We start from the raw sequence: 20352 nt of genomic DNA on the forward strand, positions 1-20352 counted from the left end.
ACCGTGTATGCGTGTATGCGTGTATGCGTGCATTTGTGCGTTGCCCGTACGTCTGTATGCGTAAGCGCGAACGGAGGTATGACCTCAGATGGATATCGGTTAATAGCTTTTTTCGGGCGAGGTTTCAGCAAGAGAGACAGAGGGAACGAGAAAAAGAAAAAGAGAGAATCAAATATATGTGTGTGGGGGGGGGGGGGTAGAGCAAGAAAGATAGAGCAATACACAAAAGGAAAAGAAAGGGAGAGATGCCGCAACGGTTCTAGCTCCTTCCTCCCTTTCTCCCTTCGTCCCTTTTCTCTCTATCCAGCTATCTATCTCTCTTTTTTTTTTTTTTTTTCTCCGTTGTGCTGGGAATGCGATTCTTATACATACATGCAACTGTTGTTCCGCAGCGGCAGCGACGACTAGCGACGAGAGGAACCAGGAACTGTTTAACATACGATAATGGTCGATTCTGCCTTTTTGTTCGTGTCATCCTGTTACACGTATGATACAGTGACGTAATGCTGTTGCGCGTTTGTCCTCCGACGATAAGAGCGCGCACGCGTGCACGCGACGTACGCACCGCGTGTTTGCCGGCGTACGTGTATAGTGTGTATACGATCGGCTGTATATACGCACGCAACGAGGATGCGCCGCGCCGGCAAGTTAGGATTAGCTCTCTTTTAAGTTAAAGCCCGCGGGGGCTGCTTACCTCTTTCTCTTCCGTGCCTCTTCTTTCCGCCGTAAGATTCCGGGCAAACGTTAAACGTAGAATGAAACAAGAAACATCTGTTGCCTGAGAATACTAAAATTACGCCGGCGCCATAAAAGCTTCCCCTTACCGCGGATTTAAATATTCGTACGAGAAACCTGTTGCCTGGCGTAAGTTTGTAATTTCTTCTCGCAATCTCCTTAACGCTCTATTATCCACGTTTATTACATATATTATTATATTTGTAAATCTAAACACACACACACACACACACACACACACAAAATAATTTGAATATGAAATTATATAATTTTATGACAATTAATTTATATATGAATTAAAATGTATACTAATTCAATTTAAAATAGACGTTTATCAAAACAGAGTTTCTGTTTTTGCACAAGGTGGAGCAATATTTGCATGGACCCCATGGTGATGTGTTACCTAACCAAATTGATTTATCCTAGTCTTATACGCTCGATTTTTCACGGGTTCTCGATGCTTTGACGAAATCCCTTTGTGCGGCCATTTCTTTTTAAGGGCTGAACAAAGGAACGATTCCTCGGTACGTTTGTCACAGTCGGTTTCTCTTCTAGGCGAGTCTGCCTCTAGGTTGCGTAGAGGTGAGGTAATTAGATGGTTGAGCGGCCCAGCTTCCAAAACGAGCTCTGTCCGGTGCGTTTACTAATGAAAGGGAGTGACTAACGACAGATTATTAATATTGCTCGGCGATCTCGATCTCCCATCTAGCACGATATTAAGCATCTCACGCATGAGGCCGGTTTCCTACCTCATAGTCTGTGATATCCGCAGCGCGCGGTACACGATGGCTAATTAGAAGGGTCAGAGGCAAAGAAAAACCCTTCGGTAAGATAGACTGTATCGGCGAAGAGGAAATATTACGTCAACCGCTTACGTTCGCTCGTTAGTTGACTCTCGTTGTATCACGCCATCGATATAATCAATGATTATTTTTCTTCTGGTTAGGAAAGGTAATTTTCTGATTTTTAATGCTTGACTAAAATCGGCTCGACATCTAAATATAAACAATAATTAAGTTATTTAACCTGTTTTATATTAACAATAGCAATGTTTGACGGGCATCGTGCGCGCCTTGGATCTGGGGTTGCATTATTATATTAAAATCTTCATCACGTAGCAATATTAAAGCACGTGTTGAACGTCTCGGTGATTAACGATGTCGAACGCTTCCACGAAAGTGGCAAGATAATTGGGCAACGATGACATTAAGGGACTTAGTGCTAAACCTCTCGTTATAATTACTGACTTTCTCGCTCGCTTAACAACAAGAGAAAAGAAGAATAGACGCTTGAGTTGCCTGTCTTGCGGAATGAATTAGTCGTCTTCTCTCTCCATGAGGTGAGGATGGTAAGGACGAGGAGGAGGACTCTTCGTAGAGCAGACTCGCATCGCGCGAGCATCGGCTCATTAATCTCCTGCAGTAATTGCGACCATATTCTGAGGGAGCGTGGTTAAGACTTTCTTCTTGGCTACCTCTTCTCCTTCTCTTCCTCCTTCTCACGCAGCTCCTTTTTCCTCTCTTCATTCTTCTTCGCTTCTTCTTCTTCATCTTCTTCAACGTTCTTCCACGTCATCTGCAGAGGGATAAAAAAAAGGCAGAGAAGCGAGCGCAGCGGGAAAGAACCTCGATACCTGTCCATCAGCGCCGATCGATTGCCAATAATAGCGCGGTCCCGGGTCCCGGGTCCCGGGTCCCGGGTCCCGGGTCCCGGGTCCCGATCGCCGATCTTCGGCAAGTTTTTAACGTTTCGGGGTGCTCATCAATTTCCCGCGATGCTTTATGCTTCGAACGCGCGGCAATAGACGTTGCTTCTTCGCGCGAAATTGCAACAACGACACGTTTCTCGCTCTACTCTTTTTTATTATTTTCTTTTTCTTCCTCAGCATCATTGTACTTTTGCTGCCGACATGGCTAGCATTTCTTAATTACGCCTTCTCCCTACCACATTTCTCAGGTGACGGTAAATTAATTATGAGCTTGCATATTATTTGAATGACCGTAGTTGCTGCTGCTGCTGCTGCTGTTGCTGCTGTTGCTGCTGCCGCCGGGCCTCTTCCGCTCGCGTTTCTTTCTTTCTTCCTTTCGCTCCCTTTCTCGTTCCCTAACCGCCTTGTTCCGATCTTCTGCTTGCGCGGATGCCGCGGTCATCATTAATTATCGGCCGATGTAATGACCCGGACGACCGAACCCATGAACAGCCGCCATAGCGACTCGATTCGGCGCTCTCGGAGAGGTGTTTCCTTTTAACGATCGTAGCTGTACTTTAGGGACCTGCCTGCGAAACTCGTGCTCGATAATTTCGTTGGACGTATTAAGGGATACGTGGAACGCGCGCATAAACATAAGTACAAGTTATATACGAGGTAATTTCTGGCCCAAACAGTTTTTTGAAATCATAAAGAGCCAAGAGAGCGTACTACTTTACTTCGCGGTTTCAGAATTTTCTGACGCAAAATTGGTTCAACTATCTTTCTTTCTTATTTTTTGTATATCACTGACAGTTTATGTTTAAGGTCTATAAACAGAAATATAACATGATGTTTCGCCGAAAGAGATACGTTTTTAAGCTTTTGCTTCAAGTACCGAATTACTGCGCTCCGTTTGAATCATTTGTTTTACTGTTTAAAAAGCTTACATCGTGCAGTCTTGAGCACGTATAATTATCCAGAGTTGCTATTGTTATTAAAAAAAAAAAAAAATCCATCGCACGTGATTGACGAGATTGACGCCGTTAAAATCGGGTCTTTGCGATCGGTGAGGAAACGCGAGACGAGCGCGTTTTCAGTTCCCAGCGGATTATGAGATGACGCTGCCGGGCCGGGGGTAACGGGTTCCAAATCGACCGCACAGGCTCTTGAGGGCCCCGCATCTGTAGAGATCGCTGCCGCTACCGATTCACGAGAGATCACGATCGAGGTAGCCGCGCGGTGGCGGCGGCGACGGTGGCGGTGAACGGGGCGCTATACGAGAGAACGATCCGACAGCACCCTCCCTGTCGAGAATTGCCCCGGGGGCCCCGTGTGCTGCAACGAGAGTGAGTAGAGGCCCACATCGCGCGCGGCGTGAGGCGTTCCGCACACAACTCAGAGGTTGTTGACATAAACGGTCCCGGACGTACAACGTTTTAATACAAAGTTCTTTACGATCCCCGGGCCCCCCCGATTCCGGCCCGGCCCGACGTGGCGGTGCGCACGTGCTCTCGCTCGGGCCCCCGCGAGTAAACGGGGCCGGATGGATGGACGGGAAGCGGACAGGGCGGTTTGTGCCGGTTACGCGGTGGGGCCCGCTCTCTCAAGATTAGGCCCCGTGGTGCGTATACGCGTCCGCATAAATCCCGGCCCTCCCATAAATTGCGATACGGTAGCATTAAAGTGAAAATAATGTATGAAATTTGCCTTTTGATCATTTTGTCGGCCGGGGGCGCGCGGCTTCCGCTCTCTCGCTCCCGCGCCCTCGGGGCTCTTCCCTCCACCCCTCCGCCCTTCTATATCCCCGTCGTCGTTATACCTCTCGATCAGACCCGTGCTTGTTCACCGATATCCAAATATTCGCGCGAAATAAGCCGAAGCAGATATATTACGACTTACGACGTATACAATTCTTCTGCAAGTTTAGATTTTAATTTAAACTCCTTTTTATTTCTCGCGTCTTATTGCCATCACAAGTGCCATCGATTTTTTTCAACCAACAATCGGTTAATTAAAACATTGCTAATGATATAATTAAACCGATTACATTTTTACAATATTCATCTTTTACGGTTGTAAAATACGAAGCGACAGATATTGCGATCCGACATGCAATGCCGGTGTCGCGCGTAACACGCGCCGTCATCAGGGGGACGTATCTGGCGATACGTCGTTGAAGGATGCCCTAATCTCGCATCGGGCCCGCTGGGCGCAACGTTCGCGGCCGCCGCCGCACGTCCAAGGGCCTCATACTCCTTCCGCGAGTCCCTCCTCGAGCTCGTCGTGTTCATGAATTGCATGCTCTCGCTAAGGGAACGCGGCCTTCCTAGTAGCCGCTACTTATTTAGCCCTAATTTCTGTCCCGGGGCACCCGTTGAGGTATCGTACCGCGTCGACGTGCGTGCCCCGCGATTACGATGGATGAAGGTCAAATGGGAGCACGTGATAATAAGAATTCCGAGGCCTTTAATCCAATGTGCTACCGTGATTTATCGTTACATTGTTAACCGTTGTGCCGATATTGAATTTGTAACGTGTTTTACGTAAACGCGTTAATTCTTAATTATATTGTTCCATCTCCTTGATAGAAAAATCATACTGCAAATGTAAAACTTAATTGCATACGAGATTCGTGTATAACGCATCGCGCGCGCACACGCATCGCGGATGTCATTATTATCAGCATTATCGCGGCAACCGTTACTACAAATCTCGAGTCTGTAACTGTACCTGCAGAAAGATAACGAAGCGACTGACTTCCTGGATATCTTTATTACAGCTTCGCGTAAAAAGACAAAAATACTGCCTAAAGAAATCCATCTCCGCGTATGTACTGAACTCGCTTGATAGCCGGAAAAAACAAGACGCGTGAGAGACGTTTCCTCAGAACCTGGCTATCATGTTATGTATGGTTCGCTCCACACGACGAGCGAACACGCAGCCTCTCGATCATCCAAACCGGAATTCGCGAATTCGCGAATTCGCAAATTCACGAATTCGCAGGTCGTATCTCTTTGCCGTTTATTTTTATACACATATAAAATAATACAATATAATCACGTTTTTATCATTACGAGTGAAAAGGATTAAAATTAAAATTATATCAGTACTTGTCGATGTTTTCGACAAGTACACATTTTCTCAGAGTCTAGGTCAAAAACATTGCATTTATATGCCAATATTTGATCAATCTTCGGAAAAGATTTTTGACTGCAGATTGATTCTTTTTCAACGTTCAAGTTATTTCTTAATTAATATCACCACTTGTAGATTCTTAATGTTTCGTTATTGCGAACGAAATGGTCTCATCAACCACCGGAATGCTAATTGGCGGGTCCAAGTAAAAGATCTGCGAAGCTAAGAAAAGTGAAAAAGACATTTAATCAAACTGTAAATCTGTGAGTTTATATGCGAGATCAAGATGCAATATTTATAAAAGTGATTAAAAACATGATATCGTGAAATATACGGAGCATAAAAGCTCTTCTTATAATGATAATTGTGTACATTTCGTTCATTATATGTAATAAATTAATAATTTTATGATCTCGATCAATTAAAAATAATAAGAATAGTTTGAAATATATTTTTAATAAATGAGACACGTTATAATATAACAGTGTGTGCATTGCCTATTATCAATATAAAATTTTATATCAATTAATAATTCGATAAAATAACCATCTTCAAAAAATTGTCTAGAAAAATTGAAATGAATTATTTCAGATATATGTGAAACGTATGGTATTTCAAAAATTTAGTGATAAATATATACATTCTCCGTGAGATGTTAATATTCCATTATTGTTGTAGCGTTATAATATTATATTTATATTATTTCGATGCACATGCTGAAGGATGCATGTATACACGCGAGCAGCTTAACAGCCTCTGCATCTCTCCGTCTTGCGCGGCATCTCGCGACATTTATCTTGCACGTCGTTTCGGAATTATGCAAAATGCATCGAAATCTGAGCGTACTCGGCGAGTAGTACGATCACGCGCATCCGCGCATTCTGAACGTGCGAGTGGCGCGGCCGTAACTCATTGTAAGTTTGTGCCGGCCGTGCCCTGCGCTTAACTCATGCGCATGTCACTAGCCCGCTGATGTACAACGACTACGTGTCGGCTTTGCTTAGGACGCGATTACGCGCTAATGCGTTTCTCGGCGTTGCGTGTGTGTGTGTGTGTGTGTGTGTACGTACGCTGGCCGTTATCCTCACTGCCGCTATGCCACTTGCGGCCTGCGGCCTGCGGCGACGAGCATAATAATTGACATGTCGAAATTAACGAGATTCTTATCAAAATTCTTGCATGTGTATGCGAGAAAGATTTTGTGTGTATAGATTATTATTCGAATAAAATTGTATGCTACGAGAAAAATTAAAGACACTTTCTCTTTGAAAGTTTGTAAATTTTTCATAAAAAAAATTTGGAAATTTTTTCACGATTATTTTAAAAAAATGTATCAATCGTAAAAAAATATGTTTTTTAATTCTATATTATTGAATTAATATTGCAAAGTTTTGTTATTAAGCAAAATTGTAACTGCGTGTATAAAAATCGCGAGCATAAATCGCGAGATCACGCACGTACGTGATTCCGCATGTAACAATAAACTTACCGTTTGTAAATTACGCGCATTCTCTTGAGATTCGCGTATTCACGAGTATTTCGCCATCTCTCTACAAAGATAGATAGATAGATAGATAGATAGAGAGAGAGAGAGAGAGAGAGAGAGAGAGAGAGAGAGAGAGAGAGAGAGAGAGAGAAGAAGGAAAGAAAGAAAGCATCCCTCTCTCGAGGAAGAAAGAGGCAGAGAGGACAACACGGTGCGGGCTCACGAATCGCCGTAGTTTGCTGTCAGATCGTTAGGGCACTGCTCGCGTACGGCTGCATAATTAATAGAAAAGTACAAGCGACAGCAGCAAGCGGCGACGGCGGCAATGCAATCCGTGAACAAAAGTACCCGCGCGAGATGACGGTGGCAGATAATTGTGGCAGGGTACACGGTCGCCTAGGTCGCTCGGAAATTCGAGGCAGAAGGAAGCGAGGGAATAGGGAGAAAGCGAGAAAAGGGACGGAGGAGTGAGAAGAGAGGAGAGAGAGAGAGAGAGAGAGAGAGGGCCAACGCGACGCGACGCGACGCGGAGGTGGCCAAGGAGGAAGAGGGATTGTGAGTGAGGCACGACGACGCACGGAGACGGCGAATGGGCGAATCGCGTATGTTCCATACTGTCCGCGGCTGTATACGGCTGTATACGACTGCGAGTGCGTGACAAATAAATGCCTGCCCGCAGCGAAGCGAACGGGAATTTGCATTCGTACGCATAATGCGGTCGAGGAGCCGCGCTGCACTGTCTCCTCCCAAGGGATTTTCTCCTTCCCTCTCTCTCTCTCTCTCTCTCTCTCTCTCTCTCTCCTCCTTTTCACTCTGTCTCATTGTCGTCGTATCTCTCATCCGAGATAACGTCGATATTGAAAAATTAAAATGCATTTTCGTTTTACACCTCGCGATGACAAGTACCAAGAAAAGAACGTTGAAGTGAAAATAAAATTGCTAAGTTGCTAAAATTTTTAAAGAATAACTTTAAATATATATGTACACACATACGAAAAAGCGAAATAAAAAAGTTGTCGTCGAGTCGGTGAAGAAGAAAAATATATTGGGACATCGATGCATGTTAGATAAAGTATTTATACGTATATAGCGTCCATACAATATACGTAATAAAGATGTCCGTACCGATTGACAAAGCGGACCTGCGGGCAAACTTGTAATCAAGATCGAACGCTCTCGGAGGATGACAGAAAAAAAAAAAGCAACTGGCGCATTAACGCAACCGGGAAGTTAATTGAACCTCCCGCGTCAAAATTGTAAACGTGTCGCTGACATATCTCGCATAAATAATGGATTATCCCGGGCGCGTTAATCTGTAACCGAGTGTTACTAAATAAGTACAACATTATTCCGGCAGTCGCGATAAGTATTGCCCGGTCGGTTATAATTCGCCGTATATAATCGGAATAACGCGCGGTAATAACTCACGTACTGCGAGTAATTATTATTGCCGGGTCGCAATTAGTTATTCTCTCTGGGGTGATACTTCGCAACATTTTATTGCTGATTTATTGTTGCTTGCGTGTTAAGGAAACGTATCGCGCGCGGTGCCCCGGCGCTCGTTTCAAATGATCAAAAGCCAGTTCCTTATTAAATAGGATTATTTTTATGAAGTCACCGCGTGCGATTTCTCACGCGATGTTATGAACTCGGGTCCCGATGTCATGTCGGTCATTATAATTATCAGAATCGTGCGATGTTACAATGTTACTACATGGTGCATACTAATTAGCGCTTGAAAAAAAAAATACTTCATAAATAAAAATTTATGTATTATGTAAGAAAGAGGATAACGAAAGATTTGTGTGTGTGTGTGTGTGTGTGTGTGTGTGTGTGTGTGTGTGTGTGTGTATGTGTGTGTGTGTGCGAAAGATATGTTTGTATTGAAAGATTATACAAGTACATATTAAAAATATAAATATCTATATTACTCTCTCTTACATTAAAAATTTTACTCTCTGCTACTAAAAATTACCAACTATCACGCATCAGTCATGCATGTTTGTCATTCCATCAATTTATGTCTCAAAATTTCACAAAAAAGATTTATTCGTGTGGATAACTCATGAAAAAACATTCAATTTACCATAAGAAATTTAAACAATACGCCATTAAACATTACACTTTTAGCATTTTACTTTTATATATGTACATATATATTTTCGACACGGAAAGAATGTGCAAAATCAACAGTTTTCAAATCATCGTGAAAAAATCGCTCGCAATATTTCAATATATTTTAATAATATTCATCATGATTTTTTTTCAAGATTCCTTATCTTATATACATGTCTCTCATTTCCATATAAAAATAAATATTACCTCGAGGTTACATATATATAAAATAAAATATTGTCGATAAAAACACAGTCACATCTATTGTGTTTAACGATTTACATCGGTCTGTCGAACTAAATAGTACATCGAGTGATTAATCGCGATTGTCGAATTTTAAGTACGTATCGCGATTTTTTTGTGAGTAGTGATAATTGATTATCCAATAGACTGATTCAGTTGCATGTACAATGAATTATTGATCATCGATAATCAAAGGATAGAAGTAGAAATGGGTTAAAGAAAAAAAACAGTGAGATTACGACTGATGAGAGTCTATAATTAATTAAATATATTATATTTAATCCATATGTGACGAGTAAAAGTTAGATTAGGTATCAATTACGATTGAGTAATGGTAAATAACGTTATTTTATGAATACAAGATTAAAAAATATTAATAATATAATAAAAATTATTTTAAAAATATACAATGCAAATTTTTAAAAATGTATTTTTCGCATATATTTTCTATAATTTTCATGCATTGAGTTATTTACATGGGAAGCATATAAATAACTAATATACATATACCGACATATTAAAAATGCACAAAATTGATTTTTACCAATCTCGAGACTTTAATTAATAATCGTGCGCTGCCATCGAAGCGTAAACGTGCAAAGCTAAGAACTTGGAAATGTATAGAAATAATAATATATAAATACCGAGGTGAGACGTTCGTGTTTCGTCTATAATAAATTGTCTATAATAATTAATTGTGCACATGTACATACTATACAGATGATAAATTATTTGTTAACGATTGTATATTTATTTGTCGAGTTGTTTGCATTAAAATTTGAAATTGCAATAGTTCTTCATAAAACATAATACTCGTATGTAATATTCATATATATTATTGAATAAAAATATTAAGCGCGTATATTTTGTATATAATATACAATATATTTATACATTAAGCAGTATATTCTATGATTACAATAGATTATATATTCTAATTTTTACTATAATATTTTCTCCATGTAAAAATTTTTATCATATTATTTCGTCGCGGAAGAAAAAATATAGAGCGGTAACATGTACAGCGCGAAGCGTGTATTACGGGGAAAAACAGAGACGATTCTCAGAATTCGTCGACCAGAGCTACACACGCCTATCACACACACACACACACACACACACGCAGTGATGTCAGAAAGAGCCACTTCCTCCGTATGCTACCAGAGTCGATTTATAATTATTACTACACTATATCTAATAATTTACATCAGACTATTAAACTAGATAATATATCGAATGTGTGCTCCACGAGATATTTTCTGTTCATCTATAAAAAATTAATTGTGCATATATGTATATATAAAAATTACAAATTATATATTTGTTTTATTATTTGTAAACGATTATGCAATTGTTTGATATTTAAAGATATTTGAATAATTGCAATATTTCTTTAAAATATAATATACGTATATAATATTATTGAATAAAATCATCCTGCTATTTCTTTTATATATATGTACAATTAATATATCCCACGATAATTATTCTATAATTATTCTAATTTTTACTTAAATATTTTTTCCATGTAGAAATTTTTATCATATTATTTCGTCGCGGAGCAAGGAATACGGAGCAGTAACATGTATGTACAGCGCAAAGCGTATTCCGGGAAAAAAACATCGGAGACGATTCTCAGAATTCGTCGACGAGAGCTACACGCGGCTATCACGCACACGCAGTGATACCAGAAAGAGCCACTTCCTCCGTATGCTACCAGAGTCGATTTATAATTATCACTACTACTACATCTAATAATTTACAATAGACTATTAAACTAGATAATGTATCGAGTGTGTGCTCCACGAGATATTTTCTGTTCATCTATAAAAAATTAATTGTGCATATATGTATAAAAATTATAAATTATGTATTTTTTTATCGTTTATAAACGATTACGCAATAGTTTGATATTTAAAGATATTTGAATAATTGCAATATTTCTTTAAAATATAATATACGTATATGTATAATATTATTAAATATAATATTGAATAAAATCATCCTGCTATTTCTTTTATATATATGTACAATTAATATATTCCACGATAATAATTATTCTATAATTATTCTAATTTTTACTTAAATATTTTTTCCATGTAGAAATTTTTATCATATTATTTCGTCGCGGAGCAAGGAATACGGAGCAGTAACATGTCTGCACAGCGCAAAGCGTATTCCGGGAAAAAAACATCGGAGCCGATTCTCGGAATTTGTCGACGAACATCAGCTCGTACAGTCGTCTAATTACGCAAAGCCTTGTCTACAATATGTCGATGGTCCTAAGAAGTTTAACCAATTACATTCGATTATTCTTTTCTAAATTCAATCGTGATTGGTTGGGGCTTCTACGTCATCGACTTACTTTAGACAAGGCTTAATGCGCGCAGTAATACCAAGTCCAATATCCCGTAGAGGGGAGGTCAGTATCAGAGGGATCACTGCCGGGCGATGTTGATCCTCTGCTTCGCGCGTCTTAAATCGGTCGGAAGGGAGAATTTCGCGGGTGAACAAGTATCGGGAGTCGGGAGTGCCGAATCGAATAACGGGCCATTATCTCAGTACGTTTATTCAGTCTCCGCGATCACAATTTACTTTAGTCTGTCGATAGACGGCTCCGAGATAATTTATCGCTTGCTTTATTGCAAATGGCGGATTTCGATCGCCGAGACTGCCGGAGTTTTGAAAGACGAACGAGTGTCGGGAGTACTGAGAGTAGGACGATCGTCTCAACATATTATTTATTAATCCATATACAAGAGTATATTGATTTGATCGAACTAGATGGTGCATTGAGTGCGGGTCCCCGTAGCGTGAAGCGTATAAGGAAGAAAATGTCGCGGATCGCGGGTGATTCGAAATCGGTGGACGGGTGGACGGGTGGACGGGTGGACGGGTGGACGGGCGCTGCACGGAACAAGTCGCGCCATCGCGCGGCAATATCGCGCGTTAATGCCGCGTACCACCAACAACCAAGACAGCCTATATAGCCTAGGGGATAAGGCTGCCGTGTCGCGGCTCGCGGCGCTACGAGGGACGGTATCTGAGGGACGACTGCTGGCGATGCATGCGACAAGTCGTGTTACCGCGTAACATCGCACGGAAACCGACTGAGACAGCCTATGGAGAGAAATAGCTGCTGTGCTACAGTGTCACCGGGATTATTTAATCGGAGCGATTACTGCCGGCGATGTTGATCCTCTGATTCTCGCGTCTTGTATCGTTGGGAGTGCCAAACATAATAACGGGCGATTATTTCTTTATTATTATTAGTCTCCGCGATCGTGATTTACGTCTTTCGATATTCGTAAACGACAAAACTGAGATAATTTATCGCGTTGCAAATGACGGATTTCGAACGAGTGTCGGGAATGCCGAGTTGATAGACAGACAATCGTTTCAGGGTATTATTTATTAATCCGCGCAAAAGAATGCACCGAGTTTTTGTATCGTGTATTATATATAACGCGTTGTACGTGTAATTTTATTATTCGTGTAGCGACAATCAAGCGAGAAAATATCGCCACGTATATCTGTATAATGTAATATCCGAAAATATTTAAGTTATATAATTTGCCGATTGCTCGCGCGATGAATACTATTATTTTTTTCGCATTATTCTATGTCGTAAATAAAACAAAGTTCGGGCCGAGGAGTGCGAAATTATTATCGGGAGTGTCGCGCAAAATGTCGCGCGATCGTCATAAGTGATTAATTAGTGTACTCATGGTCATTTAAGTGCAAGTGTTTTGTGAGTGTTTTGTGCTTTCGAAAATACATCGATACAGAGGATTAGGATAAAACTTGGGATGACATCAGGTTTTCAATAATAAGGTAATTTACTACGTTTTCGTGGAATTAATTTTTTTTTGTCGCGATGATCGCGTAGCATATTTCACGCAATTCCATTTGGGTGTATGAAGCTGGATTTCATTTTGTGAAAACTGTTATTAATTAATTATTAATATTAAATTTAATAGTTCTAGGTAGATTAAATAAATAGTTTTACCTAGTAAAGAAAAAAAAAAAACAGTGAGATTACGACTAATGAGAGTCTATAATTAATTAAATATATTATATTTAATCCATATGTAACGAATTAAGTTAGATTAGGTATCGATCGGACGACTTAATTAAATGTATTCTATTTAATCGATATGTGACGAGTAAAAGTTAGATTAGGTATCAATTACGATTGAGTAATGGTAAATAACGTTATTTTATGAATACAAGATTAAAAAATATTAATAATATAATAAAAATTATTTAAAAAATATACAATAAAAATTTAAAAGAATGTATTTTTCGCATATATTTTCTATAATTTTCATGCATTGAGTTATTTACATGGGAAGCATATAAATAACTAATATACATATACCGACATATTAAAAATGCACAAAATTGATTTTTACCAATCTCGAGACTTTAATTAATAATCGTGCGCTGTCATCGAAGCAAGTAAACATGCAAAGCTAAGAACTTGGAAAAGTATAGAAATAATCAAACGTTGATATTTTAACAAACGCAAGCGAACAAATTAAAAAAAGTATATTGTAATTTATCGATAATGAGAAGGTGAATGGATGTAGGATTTGTACGGACAAACATTTTACCGTTCATCGAGAATATTAAAAAAAAAAAACGCTATTACGTTGCCTGTGCAACTATTTCCAATTTTCCGGATGCGTCGACGTTCGTTTCGATGAAATTGCGAGATATCGCATATGGCGTAGTCATGGTACTTTCCGATTCTCCGCCGAGATAGTCAATCGTCGTGGCGTTTGTGCGATAATCCGAAGAAAGAACGGCAGCACACAAAGCGGCGGGACCCTGTGAGTACAAAGTTATGTCAAAAATGAGAAGAACTGATACTAACAATGAGAGATAAGAAGGCCCGGAATTCGGACGCTCAACATGAGCGCAAAGAGCACGAACCGCGAATCGATTAAAGAGGGGGTTGTTATACTCGTTTGCCGCATCGCCGCGTACGCTGAATCTTTACGCGAGTTTTTACGGCTGCTTTCAGATTTCGCTGACACGTTCGGCGCTGGCAGAACGCCAGGAATGTCGCACAAAAGAGAGGAGAGGGTCCAACGAACGTGATTCTTTCTCCGTCAAATTGCTCGTAAACTGCCGAACGATATGGGGCTTTAATAGCCTATGGTTTCGACCGAGCTCTGAACTAGTTATTGTTTTCGTCGCTTACTCGATCTCGCGGACGTCTCGTATTTGTGTGTGTATTTTTTTTTTTTTTTTTTTTTTTTTTTTCGTTGTGGGGATACTTATTTGTTTGATAAAATACGCGGCATCTTAATAATGAGATTTTACTTTTAGATGTAAAAGTAATTTATTAAAGAAAGAGCGACTCAGTTTTCTCTGAAACGCAATGCATTTGCTCGCTCACATTATTTACATCCTTTTTTTTCAATTTTTCGCAAAGTCGATGACTACGAAATGGAAGCACACGTCATGACAGAGAGCGGACATTCGGACGCAGGTTGAAATAAAAGAGAAAGGTGAGAGATCGGTCCGCGTGGGGCGTTCAATGGAACGACTCACTTACGGTGAAACGTGGAATTCCAGAGATAAGGGGGGCGGCCGAAGAGTGCCGGGATATTTCAATTTCGTGCCGGCTTATCTCGTGGCCGTTGACTTACCGAAGTAAAGAAGTGTCGCCTTAACATAATTACCGACAAACGACCCGCGATGGATGAGGCCATCCTCTCGAGATTAACTCGAACGAAACTTGAACAGCATCGCGGCGATATATATATATATATATATATATATCCGATCGCGACGGAAATCTCTCGAAAACACCGGCGTCCGTTCGTACAAATCGTCTTACATCCGCTCACCTTCACCATCGATAAATTACAATTTACTTTTAGTTTGTTCGTTCGCGCTCGTTAAAATACCGATGCTTCATTATTTCTATCCTTTTCCGTGCGTCCTTAGCTTCGCGCGTTTCTTTGCGCTTTGACGGTAACGCGCGATAAAGTCTCAAAGTTTGTCATCATTGTGACAAATTAATGATAATGAGCTACTTGATTGCCGCAGGAAATTAAATTAAATTAAATTAAATTATTCGAATTATTTCAATGTAAGAGTAAATTCAATGCGAGCTTCCAACATCTATCCTTATTGTGTCACTTATCTATGAAATGTGTATATTATTATCATTATTTTTTGCTATTAACGGTAATGTAGGTCTAACATGCGGCGTATGGCGTATCATTAAATTAGATGGCCGACTTTCTCTTCCGAAGAGACATTGACTTAAAGACGGAGCGGGAAAGCATTAGGGCGCGTTTCTCACATTTCTGGAATTTACGATTTATCATTCTTTTGGGATTTTCCGCTAGGTAAATCGCCGGCGAACCCTCTTATCTTCGCGGATATTGCCGCATTAACGGACGCACTTTCGTGTCTTCTTCGGTTTCGCCGCGGCATTTCACGTTCGCACCGCCGCCGCGCATACCGGCACTACCCGTTTTTATGGATCCTCGATGCGAGCGTAAATTAGAAGAACGGAGAGATGATGCCGCTTCCGAGAGAGAAAGAGGCTCGCGTGGTTGGCGTGTAGGCGCGAGGAAGCAAAGGTGAAAACAGCCGAGGCAGTTAGCGACCAGGTGTTACCTCGGTTTCAGGCAGAGGCACTACGTTGCCGTGAAAGAAGTTCCTCGGCCGTTGCATCGGCTTTATATCGGTCCCCGATGGCGGTCATTACACGTACCGAATCTACGATATACACGCTAAATGCACTAAAAGTCCAGTAACGCTAAACGCTATTAATTAAATCTCCGTCATCTCCGGTGGCGTCTGATATCGCGTTGCGGCTTTTCTCTATTTTCTTCATCACGGCTATCACGCTAATCTCGTCGTTTCTTTGTTCATGCGCGGGTGAACCAGCGTAGGTCGATCGTAAAAGCAGTCAAGTCGTAAAAGCGCGAGTGCGCCAAGTCGGAATATCTATACGCTTGACGACGACACCGTTGCGAAATCGCGTCCCGGGTCCCGGGTCCCGGGTCCCGGGTCCCGGGTCCCGGGTCCCGGGTCCCAACCAGGCATTTATTGTTAGATTTAATCTGAGATTAGAACGTCGTATAACGCGACCCCGACATTTTCGCCGGCGATCAAGACGCTTGGTCAAATTTGCTTCTTTCATTTAAATTAATTATTTTCACGACGGAGGCACATCGACGTTTTTTGCTCGTCGCGATTTTTAATTAGAATCGGCGCCATGTCGATTGTACTTGACTGTTTGAGAGACGCGCTGAATTTGATTTCCGATTATACAAATTAGCCGAATCGTGCTTTTTTTTTTTTTACTAGCAAATAATGTTTAACGTTTGCTAGAAAAAAGGATAAATTTTTGCGTATACACGTAAACACGTATAGATTTTTCGCTAAGTTGTGATTTGTATGATTATTAGATAATGAGTAATTATTATTATTGTAAGTTTTAATCCGTGCCACAAACCACACGCGCTTCGATTCGCCTTCTTCGAACTCTCTTTGCCGTATGCTAATATTAACAAACTCTTTGGCCGGTGCTCGTTAACCGAGTAAATACTATAAAGGCCGTAAATGGCTTTGTAGACGGTGCCGAGAGGATCTTTCGGCCACGACAATCGAGTTCGTTCACGTTTACCGCCTAAATCCACAGACGAAGAAACCGCGTTATTTATCGAGACATATGCACGTTGCCCGAATGTCAATCAGTCCCGTATTGCGTTGCATTGCGCTACGTTTGCGAGTTGCTTGGTGTCGCGTAAATCGACAGGAATGCAGGAAGGCAGCTCGGATTGACCATCAAACGAACACAATGACAGACAAAAAGAATCGGATCGATACTTTCGGCTGCGCCGAAAAGTATTGGAATACTCGGCGCAGTCGGCGTACGGTCGGCATTCGCCATGTTTACAGGAGTCAGGATAACTTCAAATATTTGGGCTTTTAGACGTGTTTGGACAGAAAAGACAGAGGCCGCTTTGCTGAAATGGTAAAGGCTACAGCCTTCGTGAGGCCCGCACGGATCTCGTATATGGAAACATGAAACGACCTTTCAACCTTCGTTGCGATCTCACGTTTACTCGATCACACTCGTGAAACAAACTCCATTTCTTCCTTGGTTCGTATACTCGATCGTGTCGTAGTGGCAAATATATCGTATACCGTATGAGAATTTATTTCAATCCCCTTCAAATTTCGGCAAAAAAACAATTTATTCCCATTGAGAGAAATGCAGAGAAACAATGTGTTTTCAGGAGAACGTTCTCTTGTCGGTTAATTTCAATTAACCGCTTTGAATCTCCGCGAAAGAGACAATCTTTTCTTGTTTTCTTTCCGCCGAGTGTTGCCAACGAGGCGATATTTCCGTTCGGCGTCGGATGAATTTGCATCGATTTGCTTTTATTTTCTTATTACACACTGGAGATAAGGTGAATGATGAATAAAAGGGAATAAAAGGAAGGGAAAGCTAGAATTGAGATTGTTAAAGAAGGCTCATAGAAAGAGAATTCATCGCAGAGTATTAGTAATGGAAATTTGTGAATGATAAAAAAATGTCATGGGTATTTTTTCAATGCCGAATGAAACTCAACCTTGCAGCAGTATTTATTCCATTTTTTTTAGTAACTTTTGACATTAAATAATGATTTTTTTAGCGACATATACTTAGCAAAGTAATTGATATATTATTCTTCTAAAAATATCTAAATTTATTAATTTACAATTGTAAATTAATTTTGTTGTATTAATTATAAATTGAGAAATTTACAATTGTTAAAGAGTAACGAAATTATATATATTTAGTACGACGTCTTATTATTAGAATTAATGTATGATATTTTATTGTTTCAGGTGAGTCAAATGATATCAACTATTCGCTACTATTAATGTAAGTAAACGCATGATTGTATTCTATCCATTCGAGATATGATTTATAATGTTACAATATTTATTGGATTAGATGTCATAATATTATAAACGGCATTTATGACATAATATTATCAAAAATATATTTTTATTAATATTTAATCTTTTTTCTTTATTTTCTTAATATATTATTCTAAATTTCCAATAATTGCAACTCTACAAAAATATTCGTTCAATATAATACTAATTTCAAATATATACTAATCACATATGAGTTCTGAATTAAAAATCTTATACAATAAATTTTTATATTTAGAAAGATTAAATATTATATAATATTGAGTTAAAAAGTTAATATTACGGTATTAACGAGTATAGCTTGGGATATCGATAACTACATAAACGAGCATGTATAATATTTATTCAAGAGGTCTTCCGAATCCTCACGATTGGACGTGGTCATGTTAATGTTGCCTAGCATGTATTTATTTTAAATAATGGCAACTTTATCGTTTTGTAAAAATAGTTTCACTCTCTAGAGTGCTTTCTCTGGCACAACTTTGTAACTTATTACTTTGGAGTAATAGTTTCACTCTCTAGAGTGCAATCTCAGCGTTCTACGCGTGCGCATTAATTAACGCTATCCGGACTAGCCGTATTAATTAATTTCGTGACAAATGGACCGGCTGATAAGCCGCATACCGCGTTTAATTAATCCTCCAAGTATCTACCTACTCGTGAATTTTCCGCCGCTCGTTACGTTCCATCATTTCATTAATAAATGCATTCGCTTAGAGGGGAAGGATATCAACGCGCCGATGGCCGATGGCCGATGGCCGATGGCCGATGGCCGATGGCCGATGGACGAACGTTCCACAGATGTTCCCGCCGAGGAACAAATTAAATCGTGCGTGAGTCTCCCGCGAGACTTTAAGCAACGTTCATCGCCGTCATTATCGTCGTCGTCGTCGTCGTCGTCATCATCGTCATCGTCATCGTCATATTTACGTAATTGTCATACCGCTACTTGTGCGTCGTTCTATAGAAAAAGAAGGTGGTCATCTCATGTCGTGCAACATCGCCTGCTATTATACGTTTCCTCGTTTTCCGCCCCACTCCTCCGTCTTATTTTATTCAAGCTCATCGTCGTTCTCTTACCGCCAGTTACCGGTGCTTCCATCATTCTCCAGAAGGGCCACGCCTGCCCCTCCTTCGATCCTATCTCGCGCCCTTCCCCCTTTTTCTTACGTACCCCTTCCGTTGCTTCGGGTATCCTCCTCTCGTTTAATTATCTTTGCGCTGATTGGTAGCAAAGAATTTCGCGTCGGGTAATTTTTTCGATCCTTTCTCTCGCCCTCCGTCCTTCGTCGCGTCCTCTTTATCTCCTCGTCTGCCTGTTTTTTTTTTTTTTTTTTTTTTTTTTCTTCTTTCATCCTCATGTCTTCGCGGTCGTTTCCCTCGTCATGTGCATACCGCATTTTGTTGCATACATGTGTACGCGATCTATTAAATTAATACACGATCATCAGCGGAACTTTGTCAGATTTCACGATAAGAGATCAGTCGGTTTAAAAATGTCAATTGCAAAATGAAAAATTTCGTCAACTCAACTTTTATTTCTTTAATGCCCAATTTTTACTAACAATAAAATAAACTAATTAATCAATGCGATGCTATACCGGATATATCGTGAAAGAACGCATAGATTATATGTATATGATTCGACGATTCATTGCGGACTTATCTTAATCGGCACTGACTATGAACTCGGCGTCCGGCCCGCCGAGGAACATAATGCAGATAATAGTTGGGTATAAACTGTTAGAGCGGTTAGTAAACCGTTGCTAGTTGCATGCTATTATGTGCCTCGAAAGTGTCGAATCTCTTCGTCTCGCTCTCACTCTCTTGCTGAGACAGGAGTGGCCGAGTAAAAAGTTATCCGTGTAATCGCATAATTAAGGCTTTACGGTTATTGGCATCTCAATTATTTTTAGTCAGTCGGAAAACAGATACGAGACGGCCGTGATTTAAAAGATTCTGAGAAACTGAGGCCGGCGTCATTAAG

General features: G+C 40.3%; 1 protein-coding gene across 2 annotated transcripts in view; it reads left to right on the plus strand.

The window, feature by feature from the left end:
• Ds (dachsous cadherin-related 1) overlaps positions 1–20352 on the plus strand; it is a 310941-nt gene that overhangs the window by 114508 nt on the left and 176081 nt on the right. Inside the window, exon 1 of one of the 2 annotated variants that reach the window (XM_072898496.1) lies at positions 11826–13238. The exons of the other annotated variant lie outside the window; for it this stretch is intronic. The gene's annotated coding sequence lies outside the window, so the exon portion shown is untranslated. Of the gene's footprint in view, positions 1–11825; positions 13239–20352 lie in introns of those variants that run through there. 2 annotated transcript variants of the gene reach the window in all.

This window comes from Anoplolepis gracilipes, chromosome 8, assembly GCF_047496725.1.
Source record: "Anoplolepis gracilipes chromosome 8, ASM4749672v1, whole genome shotgun sequence".
Taxonomy (NCBI): domain Eukaryota; kingdom Metazoa; phylum Arthropoda; class Insecta; order Hymenoptera; family Formicidae; genus Anoplolepis; species Anoplolepis gracilipes.